The 17,781-nt window shown below is 34.5% G+C and overlaps 1 long non-coding RNA gene across 1 annotated transcript; it reads right to left on the bottom strand.

The window, feature by feature from the left end:
• Positions 1-9,796: 9,796 nt before the first annotated feature.
• Positions 9,797-12,666, bottom strand: LOC133180225 (uncharacterized). Its single transcript, XR_009720282.1, has 4 exons — positions 12,524-12,666; positions 10,852-10,893; positions 10,094-10,236; positions 9,797-9,965 (listed from the first exon to the last, which is right to left on the bottom strand). It is a non-coding gene; the product is annotated as an uncharacterized LOC133180225 (long non-coding RNA).
• Positions 12,667-17,781: the final 5,115 nt, after the last annotated feature.

Raw genomic sequence — 17,781 nt, 5'->3', positions numbered from 1 at the left:
ATTCTAACACGTGTGCAGTCTATGCACCCCAGTACTTTTAGAAAACCTACAGAAAAAAATTAATTCAGGTAGGGATGGGCCACAAAATGAGATCAAAGTATAACCATATAATATTGTGTGAATATTATTTTCATAAAAATAAGCATAGGAAAAAGTACACTAAGTATTTATTAAAAACATATTAATGTGATTGCAAATATTCCTATATTGTGTGGATTCGATTTTTTCTTCATATTATAGACCTTAAGGTTACTGCTGGGATAAAATTTATCATAATGCATGTATGCAGGAAAAAATGCATTTAAAAAATATTCCCAGAACAATAAGGCTATAATGTGTTAGTCATTGACAATGAAGCAACCATGCTGTCAATTCAAGTGAAGGTATATCACATCCCATAGGGCTTGGGTGGGACCATGATATGGGTAAGATTTTATCATATGAAAAGATTTTTTTCATATGATAAAGAGGATATTCTTGAGAACATTGAGCACGGGCAATGTGACTCAGGTGAGCATCGAGGCCTATTGCCTGCTTGTAATATTTTTTGCACAAGCACTTGTTTCTAAAAGTACATGTAAATACATTGAAACAGTGTTGCTTGTTGGGTGTAATTGTACTTCTGTCTGATTGTTGAAATATCTTGGATCCACCACTCATATTCCCAGTAGTTTCCCTTAGTTGGAACTCTCCATTGCAAAGCGACTGTGCAGTGTCAGGACTGCTAAGTTAACGTTTGTTTTTATACACGATAAACATTATTTTTCTCTTAAAATGCTAAGATCCTTTTAAATCTACAGAGTATGAAACCACAAAGAGGTGAGAAATATGTACAATTTAATTTAATAGCTTTTGAAAGAAAAAAAAGTATGAGTGCTAGTTCATACGAAAAATATTGCAGGATGTATGAAAAGTCATTATGAGCTTGAAATGCCATAAATATGTGTATAAAGACCCACAGGAGGATACATACTTCATCATAAGATTAAAGATTTTGCCTTTTATTTTGAACACCACACGTGATTTGCAATGTATTAGACTACTTGTATACATGAAGTGTAGTCTTCCGAAATTGATATGCTTTATACATGTATGTATATATAAATGTTATTAAATTACTTCACAGATTATCAACTTCTAGCGTACCTGCCAATCTTCTAAAGCCTTCCTTCACTCTTAATGCCATCTCTCCTGTTGGAAATGTGATGAATCTCCTGCAGAGGATGTTGATAAGTGCAGATGCACTTGACACTTGACTGTCCTGCCTACAGATGACTCAGAAACTCCTAAGCTATCTCCTACCAGTCTGAGATGAGCTCCTGTTGCCACAAATCTTAAAAAAAATTAGCACTTGGAGGAGAGCAGGAATGGGCTGGTTCCTATTTGTGTCTGATTACACATTTTCTTCCTTTGTTTCACTGAATAACTCATTAATAAATAATTAATAATACTTTTCCATGAATTTTGAAAGCTGAAAAATATATCGTCTCTGAGCGGTGAAGTGTTCTCGACTTGGAACGCACTCTCTCTTGATGTCGTGATACCTCAAATCATATCAAGAAATATACCAGTCTGCAAAAGTCCCTATCAAACACAAAGTAACTTTTAAAAGATAAATTTACACAATTTTTATTCATGAACTTTATTAGTTTTAAAATAACCATAAACATAACTATGCAGACCTAAAAGTTTCTGCTTCCAGGCTGATATGACATGATTTTAGTATGCTATATATTCTATATACAATACTATCAACCAAAATTATTTTCTGAAAACATGTTTTTTGACAAGAAAAGGGGCAATTTCTGATCAGCAATCTACCACAGAAATGGAAGAATCCTCTTGCAAGCGACAGAAAATAAAAAAAAAAAACCATTGACTTCATTACAAATGAATTCAGTTAACAAGCATTTTTCGCATTTTATTTCCATGTTGAAGGTTCCTTGAAATGTTTTTAAAAAAGAAAAAAAACTGTCAAAAAGAACTCGAGAAATGTAAAAGACAACGTATACAATCCGATTTAAAAAAAAAAAGAGGAAAATGTTGATTTGCATAATACTTTATTAATTCATTGAGAGTGATTGCAACTCTGTTTTTTTTTTTTTTTTTAATTTTGTTACAGTTCGCACAGTTTACATTTATTGTAAATAAAAGAAATTGATATTTTTGATATCTATTATGATAATTTTCAGCATTTTAAAATTGTTAATCATTTCATTAAAATGCAGGGAATATGTTAATTTGCATACTACATATACATGTAATACTGATCAGCTGATTGTTTCGTTTTTATAAAACAATACACTGTAAATTATTAATAGATGGGTAATTAGGACAAATCCCTCGTTCATAATATTTTAACTAAAAGTGAGCCGTCTCTATCGAAAGAAGCTTAAGTGGTTAATTTAATGTGTGTAATTAACAAACCACCTACATGTATATGTTAATAAATGTAAGTACGTTGTTTTCGGGCCGTTGAACCAACGCTGGGCTAACGTTGAAAGCCCAGTACAGGCCCGTAGGAAGCAATTTCAGTTTGGGGGGGCACAGCCGAACATTTTTCAGTTGACAGTTGAGGGGGCACTACCAAAAATTTTCTGACAAGCAAAAAAAAAAAAAAAAAAAAAGGTCGTCAACTACCAAATATTCCTTGACAAGCAAAAAAAAAAAAAAAAAAAAAAAAAAAGGTCTTCAGGCGGCTTTATTGAGGGGGCACATGCTTATAGTATCTATGTTTACTATAGTAATCTATATATCGGCAAAATTATTGGGGGGGGGGCACGGCCCCCCCGTGCCCCCCCCGGTTCCTACGGCCATGCAGTAAATGCCTCATTATGATAAATACACAAGTTGGGCCAACATTACATGCCCAACACACATTTGTGTTTCATGTGAATACGTTTCATATCAATATTATTTGGTTGGCCCTATGTTGGACTAACATTACATCCCAGTACGCATTGGCTTTGTTTTATGCCAACATTTACTCGGTTGAACCTACGTTGGGCCAACATCAAATGCCCAACATATGGTGCTCATGTTTCATGCCAACATTACTACAATTGACCAATGCTGGCCCAACATTACATACCCAACACCGATGGACCAGCTTTAGCACCAACATATTATACGTTTATACTGCCCAACGCCAACACTATACAAACCATTAACCAACGTCGGCCCGATTTAGTCTTGCTATCTGGGTTTATGTGAACTGATGGCATTGTATAAATGATGATGTGTTTACTGTCAAATACTTAAACACAGATTATTTTCAAGATATAGTTTGTCCAGAAGGATTTTGGAAATATATATTTGTTATACTAAGTATAGTAATAAATGTTCCTTTTTTCATGTTTTGTTGATGGTCAAGCATCTATGGTAACAAATGACTGGAATTGATTGCAGGAGTATGATTAATGATAATGTGTTTAAAACTGAAACTAAAGCAAAATTTTATTAATATATCGAATTACCCTCAATTAAAAGTATTTTTTTACCTGTATTTTGGACATTGCGCTGTTAGTTTAGTAGGTATTATTGTATCACACCCCCGCTTTAGATGCGTATGCTTGTCGCAAAGCCACTGGGGTGGACTATTGGCAAGAAGATAAAAGTGTATTGTAACGCTCAACCTTTGAGTGTTTTTGATTTATTACATATTTTTATTTAGTCGCATATAAAGCTTTGTGTTTAATGAAAATGCAAAAACATTTATAAAATTCAATTATTATTTTATTTCTCTAAGTCGCCAAATTGTATTATAGTTCACATATGTATATCTTCTTTTCCTTAAAATATTCTACAGTATCTATGGAATTTTATTTGTGTGAACTCAATGTCAACAGATGGATAATCCATTCATTAATTTTCTTTGATGTGAACATTTTCTTTGTGGTCAAGAAATTGCCGACTACGTAGTTACAAAAACACAAGTGTCATGTCAGTTTCTTATTTACTCAAGTTGAGCCCGTTTTAGGAAAAAGTAGTTTCACACTTACAATTGGTTTTATTATTACGCGTTAATGCCTTTTTATTCCTTTTTCTCAGTATTCCGCAATTTTAGAAATTTTTATTGGGCAGCCTTTTTATGAACTAAATTTTGTCAACGGGCGAGAGTTGGGCGACGCGCATCACTTTCATGATTGCGCTTGAATAATAAACATCACAAACTTAATTCCAACTCTTCGCCTTTTTCTAGGTAGTGTATTTTATTCATTATTTTTCATCAATAATATTTTTTTTAATGTTAGGCATTTTGATTTTTTAATAATTTTTTTTCTTCTTCTTTTAAATCTAATTAAATCATTTTTTAAAATTTTTTCTGTAAGGGTAGTTCAACATACTAATTTTGAATTACTTTAATAAAAGCTTTGTTTAGGTGTAATATTCATTTTTATATGAACATGATTTTATGTGGTCGCACATTTATTGCAAATATGTTTGATTGTTTCAAATATGCTTTTTAATTTTCCTATGGTGTAAATAATGCTTAATTTTTAATAAGGGAAATAACTCCGTTATGCGTGAAATGATTAGAACTCTTCTGTGAAAGAAGTTAGGATTTTTGTAATTCATATGCAAATCTTGTTAGAATTGCTAAGATGAAGCAGGAATACCTTTCTAGAGCTTTGTAAGTGTTCGATTTTTGTTTCATATTGTTCAACACGTATTTCCCTTTAAAATGTTACCAGTCTTTATGAAATCAGGCATTTTAATTTCTTGTATTCAAAACGCGTTTATGTCAAAAGTAAACTTCTACTTTCGTTTTCATATTTACTTCTCGAAGCTGTCGATAAATTGTTTTATTTTTTTCTTTCATTCATTACATAAGTGAATTATGATTGTATCTGTATACGTCGGTGTTCTCGTTTATAATTATATATATATTTTTTAAATTGATTTCGTCTTTTTTTAAATTTTATTGTGGTATTCTGTTGAAACGAGACTTAAGCATGTATCTTTATATGACTTTCATGATTGCGCTTGAATAATAAACATCACAAACTTAATTCCAACTCTTCGCCTCTTTCTAGGTCAAGGACAAACCGTTACCAAGACAGTCTAATTGACAAGAACATTTATATATGCCTCATTGCCGGAGTGGTTATGTGCTAAAAACATACTAAATCGTATGAGACAAAGTGGCGGAGATCCATTCGATCTAAGCTCTCACAGCCAAGCAAACACTCTACCTTTCCCCTCATCTCTACAAGATTCCCTTACATCAAAAACAACACCTCTCACTTACAGACGTGAAGTACAAGTGTGAAAATGCCAATATTAAGAAACCAATCATCAATCCTGGCAAAGCGTCTAAATTATAAACCCAATGTGCCACTTAATTATCAGCAAGACATTTCCGAGGCATCAACCTCCAAATCGCAGACTAAACAAACTGCAACAGCTACAGCAACTAATAATACCATCACTGAGTCTGCAGGAGCCTCTAATATGATGCCACCCCAAGTTCCTCCCCCTCCACCACTCACTCAAATCGACACAGACAATGCAGACGAAGTACAACAACAAAAACAAAGTGTGCTGGGTTCTGAACACTCTAATGGGAATATCTTCCCTCCATCACCAGCCCTGTCTACAATATATGCTACATCTGCAAATGCTATACCAGCACTACAACCCACTATGGTACAAGATGCACCTACAGCACTACAGCAACCAATGACGATTCAACACACCCTCCCTTCAGAATCGCAAACTTTAACAGTGCAGCAGCAACCCCTTCAACAACCACCACAACCTGTGACAGTTCAGCAAACCCCACAAGTACCACCACCTTTGGGAGTACAGCAAACCCTTCAGCAAGCTCCGCAGCCAGTGACAACTCAACAGACAATTCCACCTGCACCAGCAACATATCAGCATCCAGTCGTGCAGACAATTCAGGTTCCTGTGCCAGCTCCTACCCCATCCCCTCGTGCCAGTATTACTTTGGAAAAGTATGATGGCAAAAAATCTGCCATCCAGTTTTGGACTCAGTTTATGACCTTCGTTTCTCTCATGAATGTTCCATTCCAGAATATTGGTAGCTGTTTATTCTTCTACTTGAAAGAAGCTGCACGGGACTGGTATATCACCTTAACTCCAGATGTTACGTCCTCATTGGAGAACCTCAAAACTGCATTCCTCAATCGCTTTAGGCCACAGATTCCATTTAGCCTCGGCCTAGTGGACATAATTCAGAAAGATGGTGAAACTGTGGAACAATACGTAACCCGAATAAGGAAACTTGCTGTAGATTCAACCATGCCGGAGGACTGTTTAACAACCATGATAATGAAAGGTTTGACACCAGCCGTGAGAAATATTGTGATGCCCCAGTTTCCACAAACAATTGATGATCTACGTAGAAAATCAATCATTGCTGAAATGACTGTGCAAATGAATAAGCAGACTATTTCAACTAGTGCTTCTGAAAACAGTGTTGTGAATGCATTGACAGCTGTGTGTGATGTCACCAATCAATTTCAGCAAACTATTGCGGCTATGAATACATATCCGTCACAAGCCTCAGTCAAGCAACTTAACCCTGAATATTCTCGACGTCCAACCCAACGGGCACCTGTCCAACAGTTTTAACCTGTGCCACAACAGATGTACAACTCAGCACCACAACAGCCGTACCAGCCTGTTCCACAACAGCAGCCATACCAGTCTTTCCCTCAACAGCCATACCACCCTGGGCCACAGCATTCATACCATCCCACAAAACAGCAGTACAATCGTGGTCCGAAACAATATAACCGCAAACCACAACAGCATGCCAACTACCCCCCAGCAGGCGGCAACCAGTCAACCCGACCTAATGGATACTGCAACGGTTTTGGAAGCAAGTCATGTTTTCTTAAAGCAACTTGTCCTGCCAGGGGATACACTTGTCAAAAATCTCATAAACCTAATCACTTTAAGTTTGTTTTGGTGATTTCCTTGAACGCCTAAATTTATCACATTAGGGACTCGGGCCTGTATGTAGAATCAAATCTAGGGATGGATTTTCTCAACAAACACAAGGCTCACATTGTGCATGAACGATAGACAATGGTCAAATTTGTGTTGGTGTTTTTGTTGCGCAACTATTCACTCCTTACCCCTTATATTCAAATTGTATCTTAAAAACATTATTCTATGGGTTTTGGTTCTAGTCACCATTAAGTAGATTCTGCTGTTCCCTAGTGCTAGATTGTTTAGCTGATCACTAAACTTTCATCGACTGTTCCATTTCTCATGGCTAATTTAGGTTTTCTTTGGTTCTGTAAAAATTTTTCACATACTTGTCTTTGACCATTTCTTTCTATGTCCCAAGCATTGATACATTGTAATAGTTTTTTATGCCTCAACATCATTTTAGGTGAAAACTATGGAGAGAATTCTGTTTCTTTGTTAGAGACAGATTTTCTTTTCAGCATATCATTTATTTCCCCTATATGTTGTAACTGTTTTTCTTGGATCAACTCTTGTTGGTATACTTAGTTAAACTTGTGAAACTGTGTATTTTGGTCATTCTTGCATATTCAGTCACCTACAGTGTTTATCCCGTGTTCATTTGTATTCCATAAAAGCCATAATGATATAAAAACCGCCTTACGATTTGCAGACCTTTATTTCTCGTTGGGTCGCACAGTATCCAGGACAGCGTCCCGATTCCAACTCCCCGAATGTTAACAGAATGTTGCTTTATAGACAAGATTGATAATTGACAAACTTGAGTAATATATAACATGAGTTATTTGATTTACAAGTAGAGTTAAGGATTATATTTTTAAATAAACAACAATTAAGTCACTCAAAGCACAGTCCATCTGGTCATATCAATCATGGCTAATTAACACAATTAAATATTTTATAATAGATAGATCTGGCAGATTGAAGCGATTATGACAACTCATTAATTAATAACAAATAGGTGAAATTTTGACCGTAGAAAGTATTCGAAGTAATTGTCAAAATGTCCAAAGGTACATTTTCATCTGTGACAATTGCACAGTGCGGAATCGATGTATTTACTACTAAGCATATGATAAAAATGAATTATGCAGATGATCTCATGACTGACTAAATGCAAAGTGAAGCATTTCTGTCATGTGAAGGCAATTTAGAAGGAGAGTTATTGTTTACCTACATATATGTATTAAATATTTTAATTAATAATGGTCTGTGAACTTGAGTGATTAATATTGCCTATGCACAAATTAAGTTATACAGTTTATTATAATAGGAATTTAATCTCAGCTCCTCCATCTCCATTCAGAAGATTTGTGTGAAATACAGTGTCTCTCACAGTGGCAAAGTTCAACAAATGCAAATAACTTGTGTCCCTAACTATACTTTGCAATATCCTTGAATACGAGGGTCATTCAATATGTACACACACACATACATATATACTGAAAGGAAAATGAAACGCAGGGTAACTTAATATTCGACAACTATTTCAATATTCGACCAGAAATTATGAAAATTTGTATGGGGGGAATTCTGGTTACTTATGGTCAACCATAAATGGCATACGTCACATAAGGAAAGTGATAAAAACCAAAAACACGCGCAGATTGACGATAACAGACGTGTCAAATAAATTTAAATAAAAGTTGGTACTCTGGATATATATATATATATATTATAGTTTTTCGCTATTCAATGTCAATTTGAATTTCTTGCAAAAATGATACGGCCGACGGAAATTCAGAGTTGTCTTGCAATTGCTTTGCCTTAGAACGAACAAAGGCAACAATAGGTTGTTGTAATGTTTGTTGTGGATTTTCTACCAGAAGACGTCTTATCGATCCCCAGAGAAAGAGTGAAAGGGATTTCGTTCAACCATGACGGGAACGTCTGCGCGTAACGAGACCTTGTCAAGACGGGGCTATCCATCTTACTACCTGCGTAATCGCAACGTCACTAGTACTACCACTAGACCTCTTTCAATACAGTAAGCAATCACAATCTTCACTTCCACCCAAAAACTGGAAGAAACCGATTGCGCAAGTTTGGTCTGCGACTTTGTCGACTTTATGGAGGTGTTAGTCTCAACCTCTCTTTAGGAGTGAAAAATTCTCGAACGGGACGTAAAACAACAAACAATCAATAAAACGCGCACGTGAGCGTTGTATGCCTATTTTTTTTCAGCATGTTTACCCCAACCCAGTGTAGCCAGAGTATATCAAGGCTTTCTAGTAAAAAAAAATTAACCTACTTGACTCTGACAATCCATCTTAAAGTTTGTATCCAATTTAACATTTGTGGGACTAACTGGACTGTAGAGTAAGAAGGCGTAGGAATATCCCCACCCCTCTTGACCAGCTAAGGGCAAAGTTGTTGGAAAGATTGGATAATATCACTATGAGAAAGATATATGCACCGAAGACCTCCTTGCACAGGAGTATTAAGGCTGTGTGCGATGCGTAAGAGAGGCATAGGAAATAACTACTTTTTCGATTTCACTTTTGTGAGGGTATCGTCAAATGAGTACCACTTTCTCTCGAATAAATCAATTGTAATTTTCTTAACTTATTGATTAAATCGTTTCTAAATCTAAATATAACAATATTGGAAAATATATTTAAAAAGTTATGATTTAATCATATCAAAAGTGTACTCTGATGTGATTACTCCTACTCTTCATACTAAAATTATATATAATAAAATTATGTATAATATTTCATTTGGTTTATTTCAATTTTAAAAGTCAAAAAGAAAGATATTTCAAAGAAATGAAAAAAATTAAGAAACCAATGAAACATGCCTGAAGAATAAGCTACATTAAAAACATTGAGACGAGATGTCAAGGAAGTTCATTCTGCATTGTCAACATAATCAAAAATACATGCTAGTCTACTGTCGCTTAATTTACAACGTTTGTTCAATAAATTAAGTTATTTTACAGTATATAAATAAAAGTCTCAACATCTGCATATCGTTGGTTTTGCGTTAATTCTTATCATCTCCTGAAACACAGAAGAATAAGATTTAAACTCAGTATTACCTTGCTTAATAAGAGAGAGTGAAACTAATACGCAGGGAATCAAATTAAACAAGAACAGAAAAATGAGAAGAAGATCAGAACAAAACATACATTTACGGATGTCTACAACATATAGCGTATTCTCCTGCTGGGTGGGTATTGCACGTGAGGTTAATGGGGCAGCGTTTTTCTCCAGGTCCACATGTGACATTGCGTATGGAATATCCAGAGAGGCACCTCGAGTCAGGGATACTCTAAAACAGGTAACCGGATATAGAATTAGACTAGATTGATAGAGACATTGATATAGAAATTTTACGGACATATTAAAGTTTTTAAAACTTTATCGTTATCAATTCTCTAAAATTTATATTCATTGGATTCCGATAAACCTTGAATCAAATACTTTAACTCATGCCTCCAAACCACAATTTATCAATTAATAGATTTCAGTATTTATTTGAAAAAAAAGAAGAAGATTTTCTCGATGCAATTGACATGGGCTGTCAATTTTTATCTTCGTGTGTGGCATTAAAATGTAAGAACCGATATGCATTTTTTTTTTATGAATTAATTAGTTTTACTGTGAATATATAGATTTGTACCGAATTAACTTTGCATTAAATCAATGTAAAAATTTGTCTTTAAGATTTTTTAAGTATTATATGCAGTAATTTCTTTCATTTTCAAAAAGTTGTCGCAGTGTGATAATTTTTTAGGAGTTTATGAATGAACAAATTTATTCTGAAAAAAAAAAAAACACAACTTAACTTTGAATAGAAAACATTCTTAAATGCAATAGGATATTCTGAATTATGGTTCGCAGAAACAAAGCATATAAATGTAATAATATGTATAAAATCATTTACCACCATCTTCCACAAATTCTCTTTAGTCCTTTCAATAAAGCTCTGGAAATTTAATAATCATATTTTACATTAAAAAATAACACCTTTTTTACTCTAATACAAAATAACTAGAAATCAGATTTGAAAAAACATTGAGAGTGAAATTAATGCTGAAAGTGAAAAATAATACCCATAAGGAATACTTTAAAACAAACAAAAAAAGTACTTTGAGCAAAGAACTTATAAAATAAATCACCGTAATTAAAGAAGATATTTACTCTAGAAACCCCGATGATCAGGCCTTGAGACCATAAACTGAGAACAGACTTGAGTCAAAATTTAGATTTTAAATATCTTGAGTTATATTATGTAACATAATAATGAACTAAAAAATTTGCAGGGTTGTATAATATTCTAATTCAAACATATGATGAAAATTTTGTATCGTTATGAAAATTATTCCATGTTATATTGATTCAAAATTTTGACTAAATTCTGTTCTCAGTTTATGGTCTTGGAGCCAGATCAGAAAATCAAAGAATTGTGGTTCCCTGCTTTCGATGTCTTTGTGGATGGGATGCCATTATTTATGGCATATTGTGTCATATATGAACGCCCCATCATATGTTATTTAAAAATAATCACCAAATTTAATTTTTTTTTTTTTAAAGTCAAACATGAAGGTCAAGGGATAAAATAACATAGCATGCTAGGAAACATCTTGTCACAGGTAATGCACATGTCAAATATGACACCCCCTATCTCTTCTCAATAAAAAGTTACAAGGAAAGATGACATTTTTTAACATAAAGTCAAACTTCAAGGTCACGGGCTCAAACATCATAGTATGTTTAGAAAGGTCACAGATAATATACATATGCAATATGAAAGCCCTACGTTTTTCTCTTTCAAAAGCTATGACCGATTTAAAGTAATGTTAAATTTTTTGAAAAGTAGGTCAAACTTTAAGGTCAAGGTCACAGAGTCATAAACTGAAAGTATTTTTGGAAAGATCTTGTCGCAGGAAATAATATCTTTGTTCATGTTCTGCTACGAAAAACTTCAAAAATCGAAAAATAGAGGTGCAAAATAGACATGTAGGGTGTAACCCTCATTTTTCTTACCATGTCATCTGTATCTTACCTGTAAATATTTTCAACCTTCAAACTTGGTCAGACAATTTTGACCCGTTCCTGCATAGTAGGGGGCAATATAAAAACATAATGAACATATAAATACATCGATTTTTTTGGTACGACATTGCCACATAAAGTTGGTATTAAATTTTATGGAGGGAAAACAGTGCCTTATGCCGATTGACCCCGCAAAGGGAAATAACTTTTTTAAAATGTTAAAGTGGTGTATGCCACCATGCATTAAATGTGAAGTCTAATTGTTTTATTTATTGGCAAAGAGGAGTTACATATAAGAGGTGGGGACATGTACTCTCAAGTGTTCCGGACGGATACCATCATCACATGCCCCCCCCCCCCCTCCATTCTCAAGCAGGAACTGAACAAAGTAACCCTGAATAAAAAATGTTTGGTAGCTCTGTAGTTAATAGGTTCATGAAATTTGCCACTGTATGAGAAAAGTTCAGAAAAATAATATATGCAATTAAAAGATATGAATATCCATATAGTAAATTTTTTTTTGCCAAAAAAGAATTAACAGAAACGAAAGACATCCTTACCACTAAGGTCCATGAAAATACAGCAGGGATCATCAAAAGGAACACGATTCGACGATCCATATTTTAAATCCACTCAGAGAAATTGCAAAATCGCAACAAATCTTAAATATATATCTTAATTTCTTTAATCATTCACCAAGTCACCTGGTGAATGAGACGTGCATGTCTCCAATTGTGAAAGATCCTGATAACTTGATTTGTGGTTTTCCACATCCGAATACTAATGAATGAATGATTTCCCTCGGCTAATTTTACAGAAATGTTTTTTATTATGTTGAATTAGTGAAGTTAGAAAACAAGAAATTTAATATTCATTACATGAAATACTAAGTAAGTTCCTCTAATTCTAATATGCTGAAGGCAGAAAGAGGGGAAATCAGAGGCAGGAGGAATAACATTCTTGAAAGATATATCCAGGAAAAGCATGGATCCATTCCTGATGTTTTCATAGTTTAAGGTCTAAAGACACGTTCCTCAAATATCTGTTTTGTTTCTCTTCGTATTTTATATCAAAAAAATATTCATAACAAACATAATCATATGATTTCTTAAATGTTTTCAATTTTTCTTAGAAAATAAATGCAATAAAAATTGTCATTTTGAGAATTCTAGTGATTTAAAAATGGATTATATAGGAAACACTACCCTCTGGTATTTTGCACAAGTACCTGGTAAGATACCTCAATTTTTGTGAGGAAACTTGTTTAAGTAGTAATACTTCAATGACAAATTCTTACGGAAAATTATATATTATTGAGGAACGTGTCATCTGACCTTAATCTACTTATAACCTTACTTAATATCTGAAAACCTCGCTCATACATGGCTCATTTCCAGCGTAACATTTCTGGAAAAAAAGGGATATCCTCAGTGTTTTCAACGAACCAAAATTTTAACACCGAAGTCAGATCCCATGTTTCATTTTGTCATTTACTTCGAACTAGCCACCGTCACGATAGCCCAGTCGGTAGACCGCTCGCATCGTGATCGGAAGGCCCTGAGTTCGAATCTCAGCCGCAAGTGACCTAAGTCGATATAAACTAGGAAGCAACTGTTCCTTCGACGAGCGCTCGGCACTTTGAAGTGAAAGTTGCGGATCCTTCGGATGAAACCTCAAAAACCGAGCCCCGTGTCACGGCAGGCGTTGGCACGATAAAAATCCCTCACTGCTCAATGACCCAGAGTGCCGAGTGAAGGTCTAACTTTGAAGCCCTTCGCCTGTATATGGTGACGTCTCCATATGAGTGAAAAATTCTCAAATGGGATGTAAAACAACATAAAATAAATCATGCAATCATTTAATCGAACGCAGCCGAAGTCATATTACGTAAATTCACAGTAGGTCCTCCCAAAGAACCAGATGCAAAAGCGAAGTGCAAAGGGATTCATATTTTCTTAAAGTGGGTTGAAATCTTCTTTCGGAAGTATTGATGAATTCTTAAAGCTTTGCTAGTCCTGTAGATTTTTTTTTAATCAAATTTTATATCAAGTATACTGTTAGAGCTCTTAAATTCTCTCCATCGAACAATATCAATACCCCCTTCCTAAAGATACGGTAACACTATGCGATTTTTCATTAGATTTTTATTTGACGTGCATTGCTCAGGTTAGTCAAAAGATGTTGATTGGTGGGGTGGTCACCTGATACGATTCTACATTCGTTCGGAAACAATTTTGAAGAGAAATGAACAGGGAACTTGTTTGTTTTTTTTTTTCAGTATGAAGTAGTTTACACAGTATTTTCCCCTTCAATTTAATATTACGCCATTTTACCCCATTATGACATTCATATTGACGTTGATTATGTTTGATAAAATGGTTATCCCTATCCTTCATTATGGTTACAGGATACGGGGATTAAAAAATGTGAACATTTTTCAGAAACTTCAACTCAAATTTTGTAAACTTGTACTTCATCTTAAGACATCTACTCCAAATTATATGGTTTATGGTGAGCTTCGTTGATATCCATTGAGTGTAAATATTAAAATGTAAATGATAAAATTCTGGGTGAAACTGTTGAAATGTAGAGAGACAAAATTGTGTTATATTTTATATAAATTTGTTTACATGTACAGCTCATTAATGTACAACACTGTTTATTGTAGTGTTAAATATATTGAATGTATAGAAGTATTAAATACAAGAATGTGGTTTAAATTACGTTTGGATGACGCAAAATATGATGGTTATATTTAATTAAGCAATCACTGATTGATACATTTCTACAGAAATGGAATTCAAATTTTGATGGATCTAGTAGAGACAAAATTAATAATTTATTGACTAATAGTACTTTAACATCTAGAAACTATTTAAACACCAATGTGTCAATGCATACTATAATTATACTGGTAAGATTTAGAACAAGTAATCATAAATTACCAATCGAGACAAGCCGATGGAGCAACATATCTTCAAATCAGAGACTCTGTACTTTATGTAATAATGATACTGGAGGCAAATACCATTATTATGTCATGACCAGCTTTAAAATGATTGTAGAAAATTTTATTTACCATTATACATAGATAAGTTGATCAAGTGATTTTAAGTTTTAAAGTTCGTTTTTATGTAAAAAGGGATCCACGTCAATAACCTTAGTAAATTCATCAATATAGTTAATAAGAGAGTTATCCTTCCAGATATGTTAACTGTACACTATTGCATCATCGATCTATTTTGATTGATATTGTTGTATTTTTTCCTTGCTGCTTTACACAAGGTGAGAAATTGAATAAATTGAATTGAATCGAAGGTTACATAATGTGCCAATGATCACTTCGCAGGAAATCTTGGTGAATAGTCACGTTAAATAAAATCTCACGTGGAATCGCTCACCAAACTTGTAGCCAGACGATTTTCGCAGCGCCGACGTCGCTGTCAAGATATTAAGAAGAGTTATCGGTAGACTGATCGATCGTTCCAATCCAATGGAAGCCCTTTATGAGGCTGAGGTATTAGATAGATACCACTTATCAGAAAAAAAGTTTATCGTTGGTCTTCTTGAAAGAACAACTGCTTTATCAAAGCCAGCGAAACAACCCCCACGCACCTTGAACCAAGTTTTTGGTTGCTCTCGGTATTTTGCAAGGGGGTCTTTTTATATCACACTTGGAGGCACTTTGTCTGTGTCGAAGAATACGGCAGAGAGAGCGGTACGTCAGGTGTCAGACCTTCTATGCACACAGGTCTGTCTGAAATAGGTACGTGAATCCATTTACATTAAATGTGCATTCCACAAAATTGAAGGTTAAAAATGCACACAGAAGCATCTGCACATCTTGTTGTTTCCATTTGACCATCACCAAAGTCGTAAAAATGCAAAACTGAACCCGATTTCATAATAAATATGTTGGTTTTCTTATATACCTAAAACTTCCCATGTAGAATTTATATATCTATCTATCTATCTATCCACATGACATATACAAACAACTGTGGTCCATCATCATCTCTAACTTTTCTATGATCTTTACCTAGGAGCAATTTATTACATTATTTTCGTCGTGTTTCCTCCAGAATTTTTCACTCATATGGAGACGCCACCACTTGCCGGTGGAGGGCTACAATTTTGACTTAAACTCGGCACTCAGGGCCATTGAGCAGTGAGGGATCTTTTTCGTGCAAGCACCTACTGGGACACGGGACCTCGGTTTATACGGTCTCATCCGAAGGAACGGTCTCCACGTCCCGCAGTGGGATTCGAACCCGCGACGCAAGGGTCAACTCCTTACTCCGCGACTCTAGAGCAGACGCTCTAACCACTGCGCCACGCGGGCGACTATTTTCATCGTAATAAATAATTCTATAATGGTTTACTTTTCAAACATGAGAATAAAAAATCTTTTTACGCCCCAAACACACACGCACAAAAAATGGGTAGACATGTTCATATTTTTGATAGAAATTTTAATACTGTCGCAAGACGCTCAACTTTTGTTATATGTGTGGATGGGACCATGATAAAAATTGTTGCCAAACAGTTAAATGTATAATCACTGATTCAGAACCCTAGAACGCAGGGAGAGAAGAAGGCACCCTCAACTTTTTCTTAGTATATTGTCTTTGGGTGAAAATTTTCATTAAGATGCTGGGCTGGTGCTAGCCCCCCCCCCCCCTCCCCTCAACTTCTTGTTACTGCTAGGTCACGCACTGGCAAATTCCAGCATTTAAGAAATGTACCAAGTGAAAGGAACACCCCGTCTTGGTTGTCAAATCTTTACTTGTTTATATGGAGTTCGATCCCCCACATTTTTTTTAAAACCGTTGCTCATATTTTTTTTTTAAATATGACTAATAAAAACAGTGCAAGCCAACAAGAAAGTACATGCAACTATATTGGTTTGAAATATTTTTAACCATTACATTAGTTATAATTAACTTTTCAGATGACATGTGATCCACAATTTAAAGTCCTTGATGTTGTAGCAGAGTGGCCAGCGAGTGTCCTTAACGCTCAAATCTTTAGAGAATTGAGCTTGTGCAGAATAATGGAAGAAGGTATGTGAATACATGAACTTAATAAAGGTATAGAATGTTAAATGTATTTATACATGTTGATATGATTAACATATTCTTTAAAAAAAATCTTTTATGTATCAGATATTATAATTTCAGTTACTTCACAAATAAAAAAAAAAATACAATTTCAATATAATGTACAACAGTTCGTGAATAATTCAATAATGATGAAACCTCAATTCAATTTAGGACAGCTATCAGGGATTCTACTTGGGGATTCAGAATTCAGGATATGGGCTAAAACCATACCTTTTGGCCCCTTGCATGGCAGAGGATGCTCCTGGGAAGAGGCGATTCAATGTTTTTATATAACGACCCTACTCTATTTGTTAAAGCCATATATTGCTTAATTTTGATAAGTTAAAAAAAACAAAATTAAAAGGATCTTTCTATTTAGGTAGGGGTATATTTAAAAAAAAAAGATTACCGTCAGGACTGGGTTGCTCAAAACCTTGGTTAGCGCTAACCGCTGGTTAAATCTCTTATCCAGCGGTTAACTTTTAACCACTGGTTAAATTCTGTTGTTCAAAATTTATCCACTGGTTAACTTTGCAATTCAGTGGTTAAATATTGGCCAAAGTTAGCCATTCCACAGAGGTGGGTTAAGTCTCTAATCCAGTGGATAATCATGGCTACCTTGTTATTGTTTTTTGTCAATTTTGGAGGATAACAAAAGAAACAAAGTCTTATATGCATCGTAATCATGAATTTAATGTTAAGGAGTACTAACAAAG

This window comes from Saccostrea echinata, unplaced genomic scaffold (genome assembly GCF_033153115.1).
Source record: "Saccostrea echinata isolate AGI-Se365-2 ecotype Australia unplaced genomic scaffold, CSIRO_AGI_Sech_v1 ptg000006l, whole genome shotgun sequence".
In the NCBI taxonomy this organism is placed as follows: Eukaryota; Metazoa; Mollusca; class Bivalvia; order Ostreida; family Ostreidae; genus Saccostrea; species Saccostrea echinata.
The sequence above is the reverse complement of the archived record's forward strand: the minus strand, read 5'-3'. Positions and strand labels throughout refer to the sequence as shown.